The sequence below is a fragment of the Suncus etruscus genome, chromosome 1 (assembly GCF_024139225.1).
Source record: "Suncus etruscus isolate mSunEtr1 chromosome 1, mSunEtr1.pri.cur, whole genome shotgun sequence".
In the NCBI taxonomy this organism is placed as follows: Eukaryota; Metazoa; Chordata; class Mammalia; order Eulipotyphla; family Soricidae; genus Suncus; species Suncus etruscus.
In genome coordinates this window covers 144,750,633-144,763,037 of record NC_064848.1, presented here as the reverse complement: position 1 = coordinate 144,763,037, position 12,405 = coordinate 144,750,633, and the positions used below count along the sequence as shown (strand labels likewise).

Here is a 12,405-nt window from a genome sequence, read left to right as displayed (position 1 = left end):
TATTCATGATATTTCTTTCTTTGGGTGATACTGAAAAATGAACCCAGCATGAACACATGCTCTACTGTGAAGCTACTCCACTGACCTCATAAAGTTCATCTAATGTCAATAAGGAGACATTATGAAATACTCAGTAGGAAAAAAGAGTGATTGAGGTTGGAGAGATAGTACAGCTATCTCTATCACAAGGCTGACCCAAGTTTAATCCCTGGTATCCCATATTGGTGCCCTTGAGCACCTTCAGTAGTAATTCCTGAGTGTAGAACCAGGAGTAACCCATAACCCATGAACATTGCCAAGCATGGTCCACAAACTAACAAAAAATTGAGAACTACTGGATTAAATTTAGTTATATGTTAATAACAATAGCAATATTAGTAGCTACTCTTAGTCTTCCAATATTAATAATAGCAATATTACTATCTAATATCAGTAATAGAAATATTAGTCTGTTAGTGCCCACTAAAATTATTTTTATAAAACATTCATTGTTAAAAGTATATAAATTATATATGCTTAAGATTCCTCCTAATTATATATTATATTTATAATTATAAATGTATATTATAAATTATAAATGTATAATTATAAATTATAATTTCTAATTATAAATGTCTTAACTTTTTTTTTTTTTCGGTTTTTGGGTCACACCTGGCAGCGCTCAGGGGTCACTCCTGGCTCTATGCTCAGCTCTCAGAAATCACTCCTGGCAGGCTCAGGATTCCATATGAGATACCAGGATTTGAATCATCGCCCTTGGGCATGCAAGACAAATGCCCTACCTCCATGCTATCTCTCTGGCCCCTTATTTCTTTAATAACAGAGATTTAATTTTATTTCATGTCTTAGTTTATATTTCACTATAACATTGTTGACACATACAAGGAAAACACATTAAAACAAAACAACAAAAAAACAAACTGAGGGGCCAGAGTGATAGCATAGTGGGTAAGGCAGTTTGCTTTGCACACAGCCACCAGGGTTTGGCCCCCAGGTATCCTAAATGATCCTGGAATCTGCTAGGAGTAATTTCCCAGAAGTAACCCCCGAATACTGCTAGGTGTGGCCCCAAAACAAATCAAACCAAACCAAAAAACCTGACATCTAAATTGAATGTTTAGATATTTAGTGAACCTGAGGTGAAATTAAAGTTTCCTTGCTAAGCAATTATTTCATGATTCTGTAATTTCAATTTTATGGAAATTATTTATTTATTTTATTATTTATTGTTATGATCATCATTTATTATTATAACATAAAATTTTATTATGCAACTTAATTGTTCACCAAATAATTGTTTCTAGGTTTGTTAGTGAAATAATGAATAGTAAACACAATTATATAAAAGAATGAATGAAATGAAGGCGTCCCACTAAGACATTAAGTTCACATATCTAAAATTGCAACCTTTTCTCCCATTTCCTTTCCCTAAAACGTTTTCCTTATCAGCTGTATTATATTGATTGCTTTATTTTGCGGGGAGGAGGGAGGAGCCACACACAGTAGTAGCGAGGGGGGCTCATAAGTGGTGAAGGTTTCATGCAAGGTAAAAGTGCCTTAAACCCTGTGCTATTTGATTCTTTAATAATAATTTATTTAAAAAATTGCCTCCTTGGGGCCGGAGAGATAGCATGGAGGTAAGGCGTTTGCCTTTCATGCAGGAGGTCATCGGTTCGAATCCCGGGGCCCCATATGGTTCCCCCGTGCCTGCCAGGAGCAATTTCTGAGCCTGGAGCCAGGAATAACCCCTGAGCACTGTCGGGTGTGACCCCCCCCAAAAAAAAAACCCACAAAAAAAAAATTGCCTCCTCTTTCTCCCCTTACTCCCAACACAGGTTAGCATAGATAAAAGGACTTTCTAATTTTTTTCCCTGACAGAAACAGAAAAAAGAAAAAATACACTGGGAAGCACATTTGTGAAAATTACTGTATCTACAATGAAGTCATTAAACAATAGCAGGAAAAAAAAGGAGTTTCTAGAATTTTGTGTTTTGTTCACCAATAACTAGTTGTTGCATGAATGGGTGAATATGCATGCAATAAACAAAAAATAAAATAAAATAAAAAGAAAGAAAAAAGAACAAACAAAAACCTCCCCCAACCCAGTGGCTGTTTCCATTGGGTTCTTTCCACCAGCGTTCTAGGTGCCAAACAGGATGAACCTGGAAATGGATTGAGCAATCTTCAGACTCGCGCTTGCAGGCATGAAAAAGTGGCTTCTATTGTAGGGAGAGGAGGAAACCCGTGGATGTGTGTGGAGTTGGTAAACTTCATGCACAGGCTGAGCGATGAAGACCTGGAACGAAAACAGCCCGTGACAGGCTGCAAATCGATGTTGCAAGAATGTCCCCACATTTCTATTTGCAAAAAACACATTTTTTCTTTTTCTTTTCTTTTTTTAATTTTTATTGTGACCAAAGTGCATTACAAATCTTTCACTGCATCATTTAGGGTACATAGTGACAATGAATGAGAGGCATTCCCACCACCAGTGCTGTCCTCCCTCCACCCCTGTTCCCAGTATGCATCCCATATCTCCCTCCTCTACCCTCCAGTAGTGCAACTGGTCTCCACTTTACAGCTTGTTGTAGATTGAGCATCCATTCCATCGTCATTGAAGATAAAAAGGATAAGAAAAAGGGGAGAAAAAAATTCGGTGACAACTACCAAAAAAAAAAAAAAGAAGAGAGAGAAAAAAAAGAGAAAAATGGAAGAAAAACACATTTTTTTTTTGATAAATGCATGGGGGGTGGGGAGCTTCTGTTCTCCGGCTCATCCGTCTGGAACAATTTTAATTATTTCTTTACCGGGGACGTGAAATAAACCTGGTTAGCTCCAGAATGCTCCAACATGGTACAAATTAGGCGAGCCAAAGTCAAGTTATCCCGCGCTTCTCCTGCACCCCCCCAAAAACACCTGCCTCTTCCCCCCCAAACTTTAGCTACCTCCCGTGGGCGGGACAGAAGAGTTCTCCATCTCCCCCACCCCCCTTTTTCTTTTTACCCAGGGTAAGGAGTCAAATAAACCACACACACCCTGTTCAAGTTTTGACATTCCACCTTGGGAGCAAAAAAAAAAAAAAAAACCCAACCTCCCTCACAAAACCCACCCCACTTTCAGGGGCAAAACAAACACACAAGAAAACCATAATAATAAAATAAAATAAAATAAAAAAAAGAAGAAGGAGAAAAAAAAAAAACAAGAAAAATAACATAAAAATAACGTAAAAATAACAAAAATAAAATAAAAATACAAGAAAAACAAAGAAAAAGAAAAAACAACAAAAATAACGTAAAAATAACATAATAATAAAATAAAATAAAATAAAAAATGCAAGAAAAAAAGAAAAAGAAAGAAAAAATAAAAATAAAATAAAAAATAAAAAAAGATAAAATGAAATGACAGCGGGAGCTGCAGCCCGAAAAAAAAAAAAAAAAAAAAAAGCCTGCTAGCGAGTCCAGTCAAGCAAGCAAGTAAGCCCAGCCACGTGAGGCGGGTCCAAAGGGGAGGGCGTAGAAAAAAACTACAACTCCCGGCAGGCACCGGGGCCCGCCTCCGGTCGGAAGAACTCCAACTCCCAGAAGGCCTCGGGAGCGACGTTCCCCCCTCCTCGCCGGCTCCTCCCCCTTGCCCGAGCCTCCCGTCCCGCGTGCGCCTGCGCAGAGGAGGCCGGCGGAGTCTTTTACCCGAATGTAAGATGGTGGTGGCCCGTCTGGCTGTGGCAGCCGCCGAAAGCTGAAGCGTCTCTCCGCTGTGTCTCAGTCGGCCCGTCAGAGGTCGGACTCGCGGGAGCGGACCCGGGCCCGGCGCCGAAGGCAAGCACGGGAGCTTTCCTCCTCCCTCGACGACGACTCCCGCGCCGGGTGGGGGGAGCCCGTTGGGCGCAGAAGACGCGGCCGCGGGGTGGAGCCGGCGGAGGGGAAGCCGGCCGCGAGGTCAAGGCAGGCGGTGAGCGAGAGCGAGAGCGGGCGGGCGGGCGGCGGGCGAGCCAGCCAGCCAGCCAGCCGGGAGCGAGGTGGGGAGCCGGGCCGGGCGCCTACGAGAGCGCGGAGGCTTCGCCGGGACGGTGCAGGCCGCACCCCCTCCCCTCCCGGTCCGCGCCTCCCCCGCCCCCACGCTTCATCCTCGCCTTCCTCCTCCTCCTCCTCCTCCTCCTCCTCCTCCTCGGCCTCCCCCGGCGCCGGAGCGAGCAGTTAGTTGAGCCGCAGGAAAAGGGAGTGAGCCGGCCGGGCGGCCGCGCGGCTGCTCCCGACCATTCGCTTCCTTCCCCGCTCCCGGAGCAAACCCCACACGCAGCCCCGGGCTCCCCGGCCCCCCCCCGGACCCCCGGCTCCCGGGCTGGGGCTGTGCTGTGCTGTGGGCTTGCTTGGGCGCCCGCCCTCCACCTCCGATCGGCCGCACGTCCGTCTTGAAGAGGGAGGGAGGGAGGGAGAGAGGGGGCAGCTCAGTTGGTCCCTGTGTTTATGTTGTATTTTCCTCAGGGGCACCCCACACCCCCACGCTGACGTCCTTTCCCCGGCACCCCCCTCCCTGCAAGACTTAACACCCCCACCCCTCAGACTGCACTCGCAACTCCGACCTGCGCTGCTCAGGCTTCATCCGCTGCTGCATCCCTGGTCCCTGTCTCTTTGCTGCTGCTGTTGCTGCTGTCTAGGGTGGAGGGATGGATGTGTGTTTGCACCCCGGCTCTCACTTAGGAGTTAGCTTTTTTTTTTTTTTTTTTTTGGCAATCAAATAACCCCCCACTCTACCCCCCCCCCTTTTCCCGGACTCCTGGCACTTCTTCCATCCTTCACCCACCCACCCCACACATACACCCGAGCTGCCCCATTTGCTGTGTCGCCCGCCGGGAACCACATCTGTCATTTTTTTTCTTGCCCTCCCTCAAAGCTGCCCCTAGAGCGGGCCGGATGGTATGGAGGGTGATTTGCTCTTGCTCCTTGGAACCCACCTGTTTCCCCGCTTGCTTGCTTGCTTGCGACTTGTTTCTTCTTTATCCGTTTACTTCTCACCTGTCTAGACAGCCACCCGGCACCTAAGATCTCCACCACCCTCATCTCACCCTGGGGTCCTGGGTCGGCTTCCTGTCTTCCCCCAAAAGAGGGATGCCCCGTGTGGGCCCCGGGAAAAGTCAAGGAAGTTGCCCAAGTGGATGGATGCTGCGATGCATGGGATGGACTATTAAACGTTATGCATAGTAGATGCATCCTTTTTTTTTTTTTTTTGCCAGGCTCCTTCCCGGGATAGGGCATGTTTTGGTGTTATTTATGTATTTATTTATTTACTTACTTACTTTTGGTTTTTGAGTCACACCCGGCAGCGCTCAGGGGTTACTCCTGGCTTGATGTTCAGAAATTGCTCCTGGTATGCTCGGGGGACCATATGGGGTGCCGGGATTCGAACTGCCAACCTTCTGCTTGCAAGAAGGTCGCCTTACCTCCATGCCATCTCTCCGGCCCCGTTTTTTATTCTTTATTTTTTGCTTTCTGAGATGTAGGGGAGGATTATTCGCCCTGTTCACGATGGGTTTGCTTGTTTGTTGCTTTGGTTTGTTTTCCCTATGTTTTAATTTTCTTTCCTTTCTTTTCCTCCCTTTTGGATCAGTTTTCTCCTTGCAAGTAAGTTGCCTTGTGAATTGCCTCGCACCCCAGGACGCTTGAGTGTGGGCTCAAGATTCTGCTACCAAACATGAGCTCGAGCATTTCCAAATAAGATCTCTCTCTCTCTCTCTCTCTCTCTCTCTCTCTCTCTCTCTCTCTCTCTCTCTCTCTCTCTCTCTCTCTCTCTCTCTCTCTCTCTCTGGCTTGTGGGAACGTTCTCTCTTTTAACATCTCTAGGATAATAGATAGCGGAATATATTCTCTTGAGAACATTAGCTTTTCACGTAAAAGAAAAATAGATTTTGGGGGAGTAAAATTAAATCCCCCCCTTTTTTTTTCATTGAAGAGAAAAGGACAGGGAAAGGAAATGGCAGAGTTGTGTGTGCACATGTGCGTGGAAACACTTACTATCTCTACATTAAAGAACAGAAAGCTAGACGTGCCTTATGTTGTCCATTTTTGATGATAGCGAATTTGAAATGTAGTGACTACTGGGGAAGAGTCTTAACTATAATCAAACCACTGTGAAATGATTAATAGAAAAGCAAAAAAGATTACCAGGCAGATGAATTTCACTTTTTAACATAATAAGATATTGTGTTCTTTCTTTCTTTTTTTTTTTTTTTTTTGTGTTTTTTTTGGGTCACACCCGGCAGTGCTCAGGGGTTACTCCTGGCTCCATGCTCAGAAATTGCTCCTGGCAGGCACGGGGGACCATATGGGACGCTGGGATTCGAACCGATGACCTCTTGCATGAAAGGCAAACGCCTTACCTCCATGCTATCTCTCCAGCCCCAGATATTGTGTTCTTAACGTCTGTTTAAAAGTGTTTTTTTAAAAGTGTTAAAAGTCAATAATAGCCATAGCTTTCTGTATTTTATTTGCATAAGTGAAAGCACTTTCCCTTTTCATCACTTTTTTACATCATTATGATTTTTATAAATTTTACTTCTCATGTTTGAATAATACTCCATTTGGTATTATATTCACCTGATTGTGATAAATGGCTTTATTTATTTTTTTAAATCAAAAATTGTAAGCCAAGATCAGAAGAGCTGTTTATAAAACTTCTTTGTCCTTTTGACTACTATAAGTCCCAGTTTGGTAAAACTTAAGTCCCTGCTCTTCTGAGATTGGATGCAATTTATGCAGCAAATCTTATTCTGTTATAACCTGAGGTATTAAAAGAATTGCTTACTTTGGGGCCGGAGCCATGGTGCAAGTGGTAGGGTGTTTGCCCTGTACACACAACCTAGGACGGACGGCTCGATCCCCCAGCATCCCATATAGTCCTCCAAGCCAGGAGCGATTTCTGAGCGCATAGCTCCTGAGCATCACTGGGTATGGCCCAAAAAGCAAAAAAAAAAAAGTGCTTATGTTTATCAGTGAGAATGTATTGAATATAATTAATCTTCTACTCTAAGTGAAAAATATATATCGCTTGTCTTCATGACCCATCGGTAGAGAAGCTCTTCACTTTGAGTAAGTTTAACACACAGAAACCCTTGGCAGTCATATTTGGCTGAATTGTAAGCACCGTGTCTTAGGATAGGCAGAAGAGGTAAATATTTTTTTTTTTTTTTTGGTTTTTGGGCCACACCCGGCAGTGCTCAGGGGTTACTCCTGGCTGTCTGCTCAGAAATAGCTCCTGGCAGGCATGGGGGACCATATGGGACACCGGGATTCGAACCAACCACCTTTGGTCCTGGATCGGCTGCTTGCAAGGCAAACACCGCTGTGCTATCTCTCCGGGCCCAGAAGAGGTAAATTATTCTAAATATCTTTTTTGGTGAAGATGTCATGTGTGTCCCTCCCTACTTCCCCAATAACCATCATATTCATAGTTTCAGCACTTTGAAGTTAAAATAATTTTACTTTCAGATGTTTAATTTATCCGAAGAAGTTTGTTATCTAAAACTCTCTGACATTTGCTAGGAATAGAAAGTTGAGAGTTAACTTTTTTTTAATGATTTTTTTTGAAGTGGCGTGTACATTGTAGCTTCAGACTTGTGTTTATTATTTTTTGTTTGTTGACTACACATGGTGGTATGTGGGGTACTCCTAGTTCAGTGCTGGAAGTTGTTGTTGGCAGTGGGACTGAGCTCAGATATCTTCTTGCAGTTCATGGGCCCATTTATTTCTCTGATACACTTTGTGTTTTTTTAATAGAAATAGTTTGGAATATGGAGTGTCAAGTTCAGCAGTTGATTGAATTAAACATCCTTCAGGTAAAATTTCTAGAGGAAAGTTTTTGGATAGGAATTAATTAAAACATTTGTTTCCATCAAATAGTGTAGACTAATTTTTTATTTTATTAGCATTAGACAGCTAAAATCAAATGGAAGAATGTAGGAAAATAGTATAATGTACTTCGGTTCAATCTAGATGTGTGCATTAGGGATGATTTGTGACTTATTTTTTTGTTGGAAGGAGTTGCTTAAGAATGAAGTTCTGTGCCTGGAACAATAGTACTGGAGGACACCTGTTTTATATACTGCCAACCTGGGTTCGATCCCTAGCATCTCAGAGCATATGGTCCACGGAGCACTTCCAGGAATAATTCCTTAGTGCAGAGCCAGGAGTAAACCCTGAGCATCACTGGATGTGGCCCCAAATTCTTTCCCTTAAACCCCTAAAAGAAAACTAGCAATAAGGGAGTTTTATTTATTTCTTTTTTCTTTTTCTTTTTGTTTTTGGGTCACACTTGGGAGTGCTCTGGGGGTTACTCCTGGCTCTACGCTCAGAAATCACTCCTGGCAGGCTCGGGGGACCATATGGGATGCCGGGATTCGAACCCTCGTCCTTCTGCATGCAAGGCAAATGCCTTACCTACATACAGTCTCTCCGGCCCCAAGGGAGTTTTATTTTTAAAATGGTTTTATATGTTACAAGAAAGAAATATCTATGATTTTAGGACTCTTTATTTTTCAGTACTCCCAGTTTTAAAGTGAAGCTTCACTATTTAAATTTGTTGTTGTTGTATCTGTGAATAATACTGGTTTTAACTGTTTCAGCTCAGGGAATTTATAAAGACCATTCAGGTCAATATTGAAAGCTTCAGCCTAACTGAAAATAGTGTTCTGTCAGTAAGTTTATATATTAGCTCAACTTTATGTGAGGGAAGTTGGATTCATTCAGCTCAGGTGCTTCCAAAGAAAAACAGTATGGAAATAGGTTATAGAGGTTTTTGCTATTCTAGAAATAGTATAACGAGAATGTACTACATACTTTTCTCAAAGGATTGCCTAATCTAAGTGGAACTGAAAATGGTTTTCAACCCGTTGAACCATCAAGCATTAGATAAAACTTATTAACACACTGAGATTTAAAAAGACTATTACCTCTGAGATATTTGGAAAAAATCCATGAATACTCATTCTTCATATAAAATGTGGCAGTATATCATATCTGATTATTTTAAAGACAGGACTTTTCTTTTTAATTAAAGGTGGGAGTTAAATTGTAAGGGTGACAACTCTTTAATGTTACAAAGAAAGAAGATACTTGGAGCATTTGTTTGTTTGTCTTTGGGACAAACCCTGCAGTGATCATGATTTACTCCTGGCTGGCTCAGGGGACCTTATAGGATGCTAGGGAATCCTACCTTGGTCAGCTGCATGCAAGGCAAGTAAGTGCCCTACCTACTGTATTACTCAGGCACACGTGGTACTTTTAAATGCATTTAGTGGACTTCTGGAAGCTCTTTATCATTGTCTTTAGTCATTATGATGTGACCTGTATTTGAAAAGATTGTGTCATATATATCAACTTTGCAAATATGCTAAAATCGAGTGGGCTTGTCACATTTCTCTGTCATTTATTTATATTTTAGTTAGAGATAGTTCATAGAAAATTTTAGCATTGGGGCCGGAGAGATAGCATGGAGACAAGGTGTTTGCCTTGCCTGCAGAAGGACGGTGGTTTGAATCCTGGCATCCCATATGGTTCCCTGAGGCTGCCAGGAGCGATTTCTGAGTGTAGAGCCAGGAGTAACCCCTGAGCACTGCGGGTGTGACCCAAAAACCAAAAAAAAAAAAAAAAGAAAAAAAAAAGAAAATTTTAGCATTGTTTTAGCCCTCTAGATTAGTTCTATAGCAAACTTTTATGTGAAAAAGAAGAGATATTACACTCTGCACAGGAGATTACTTTATTTGCTTGGAAAACTCAGCTTTAAACATAGTAAAACTACAAAGCAAATTGAGGATGAGTTTACTTTACCCTTGAGGTGTTTATTTGTGAAGATGGTTTTGTTTATTTTTAAAAATGAGGACTTGAAATCACTCTTGTTTTTTCTCTTTTTTTGGTCTTTGGGATACAGCCAATAGTGCTGGGGTAGCTTCCACCTTGTGATCTTCCTTAGTGTTCCCTGTGCTCAGGGGACCCTGGAATAGGACCTGGGGCTCTGCACTGGCCCTTTGAGCTATACTCCTTTGTCCAAGGACACTTTCATTTTTACTAAACTCTGTTTATCCAGAAGAATCGACGTGCTTTCAGCTGCAGTTGCATTGGGTTATACACAGATAACTTCTTTTTCTATTATTTTTTTTTTTATTGCTTTCATAGGGAAGTATCTAGGCAGTGATTGTTTTGCATTAATTTTCTCAAGTGATATAGTATTAGGAAAAACCATGCTCTTTTTGTGCATTTTTAGATAATTAAAAGCAATTTTTTTTTTTTTTTGCTTTTTGGGCCACCCTCTGTGATGCTCAAGGGTTACTCCTGGCTATGTGCTCAGAAATCACTCCTGGCTGGGGACCATATGGGATGCCTGGAATCGAACCAAGGTCTGTCCTGGATCAGCGAGTGCAAGGCAAAGCCCTACCGCTGTGCTATCACTCTGGATCCAGATTTATTTATTTATTTATTTATTTATTTATTTATTTATTTATTTATTTATCTTTGTGGTTTACCGCTGTGCTATCACTCTGGATCCAGTTTTATTTATTTATTTATTTATTTATTTATTTATTTATTTATTTATTTATTTATCTTTGTGGTTTTTGGGTCACACCCGGCAGTGCTCAGGGGTTACTCCTGGCTCCATGCTCAGAAATAGCTCCTGGCAGGCACAGGGGACCATATGGGACACCGGGATTCGAACTGATGACCTTCTGCAGGAAAGGCAAATGCCTTACCTCCATGCTATCTCTCTGGCCCCCAGATTTATTTTTTTAATTACAGTAACTAAAGTCTCATTTCTTTCTTTTTTTTTTTTTTTTGGGCCACACCCATTTGATGCTCAGGGGTTACTCCTGGCTAAGTGCTCAGAAATTGCCCCTGGCTTGGGGGATTGAACCGTGGTCTTTGCTTGGCTAGTACTTGCAAGGCAGACACCTTACCTCTAGCGCCACCTCTCCGGCCCCTAAAGTCTCATTTCTTGAGTAGAGAAAATAAATATGTAGAAGGGGAAATTTGATCAGATGGGTTTGTAGATATGCTTAAAAATTAGTTTGGAAAAAAAATAGAGCTAAAAGTATTAGAATAATAAAATGTCAACGTTGGGAGTAGTAGGTGTTGTATTACTGCTCTTGGGGGATTTAGTGAATGATGTAGGGAAAATGGTGATTGAATTTTGAAGAGTAGTCATAAACTAAAAGGAATATCAAAGCATTCTTAAGCTGAAACAAGCAAATACATTGTCATTAAGCCAAATATTTAAAATTTCTTGTGTGTTTTTTAGCCCTTTGAATAAAAGACTGATTTTTCTGTTTATTTAAGAGCTGGCTAAATCATTTCCTATTCAGGCAGTAAGTTGCGAATTCCTTGAAAAACTTTGGCTGATTTTAGTCAGTGTTATTGAACGTTGATTATTGTGTGGCTTTTTTCTTGTATTTTGTTTACAGGTTATTTGTGAGTGCTGTAATCGAAAATTTAAAATACAAATAGCATTGCTTTTGATGATCATTTGAGTTTTTAGTATACAAATTTTACTCATTATTATATGACTTATGATGCTGCAAATTCTATCAGCTTGATTTTTCCAGAAACGTTTTTTTTTTTCATTTTTTTTTTTTCAGTTACATCTTCCTTACTTTGAAAAAATGGGGACCTAGCTGTTTATTAAGAAAATATGTGTTTGGGGCCTGAGAGATAGCACAGTGATAGGGCGCTTGCCTTGCATGTAGCCGATCCAGGACAGACGGTGGTTTGAATTTTGGCATTCTATATGGTCCCCCATTCCTGCCAGGAGCAATTTCTGAGTGCATAGCCAGGAGTAACCCTGAGCGCCACTGGGTGTGACCGAAAAAGCAAAAAAAAAAAAAAAAAAAAAAAAAAAAGAAAATGTGTGTTTTGGGCTGGTGATAATATTGACTAGGACCCTTACCTTGTATGTGTTGATCCATGCTCCTTCTTGGCCATCTCTAGCCCCACCAGGAGTGAGATCTGAATGTAGAGAGCTGGGTGTGACCTGGAAAGCACCCACCTCCCAAACATATTTTGATTTTGTCATTTAAAATGAAATAAAGATGTTACTACTTTAAAAAGGGTGGTAGAAAAGATAGTATAGTAGTTAAAACACGTGCCTGGAGATCATTGAGCTTTATTTACTGTGAGTGACTCCCAAGTACTGCTAACACAGGATGTGACTCCTACTTCCCCCCCCCAAAAAAAATCCCTCAATGTGAAATTTATTTATTTATTTTGTCTCACCAGTGATGTTCAGGAATTATTCCTGGCTCTGTACTTAGGTTTCATTCCTTGAGGGTTTTGTGACCATATGGGGTATCAGGGTCAAACCCAAGTTTGATGCATGCAAGGCAGGCACCCTGCCTGCTGTATTATTACTGGCCTCTCCGTGTGAAAA

The 12,405-nt window shown here is 41.7% G+C and overlaps 1 protein-coding gene across 7 annotated transcripts in view; it reads left to right on the top strand.

Annotated features, from left to right (window-relative positions):
- Nucleotides 1–3,643: 3,643 nt before the first annotated feature.
- CNOT4 (CCR4-NOT transcription complex subunit 4) overlaps nucleotides 3,644–12,405 on the top strand; it is a 187,204-nt gene continuing 178,442 nt past the window's right edge. For all 7 annotated transcript variants that reach the window (XM_049774522.1, XM_049774514.1, XM_049774553.1 and 4 more), the window contains exon 1: nucleotides 3,644–3,948. The gene's annotated coding sequence lies outside the window, so the exon portion shown is untranslated. The remainder of the gene's footprint in view (nucleotides 3,949–12,405) is intronic.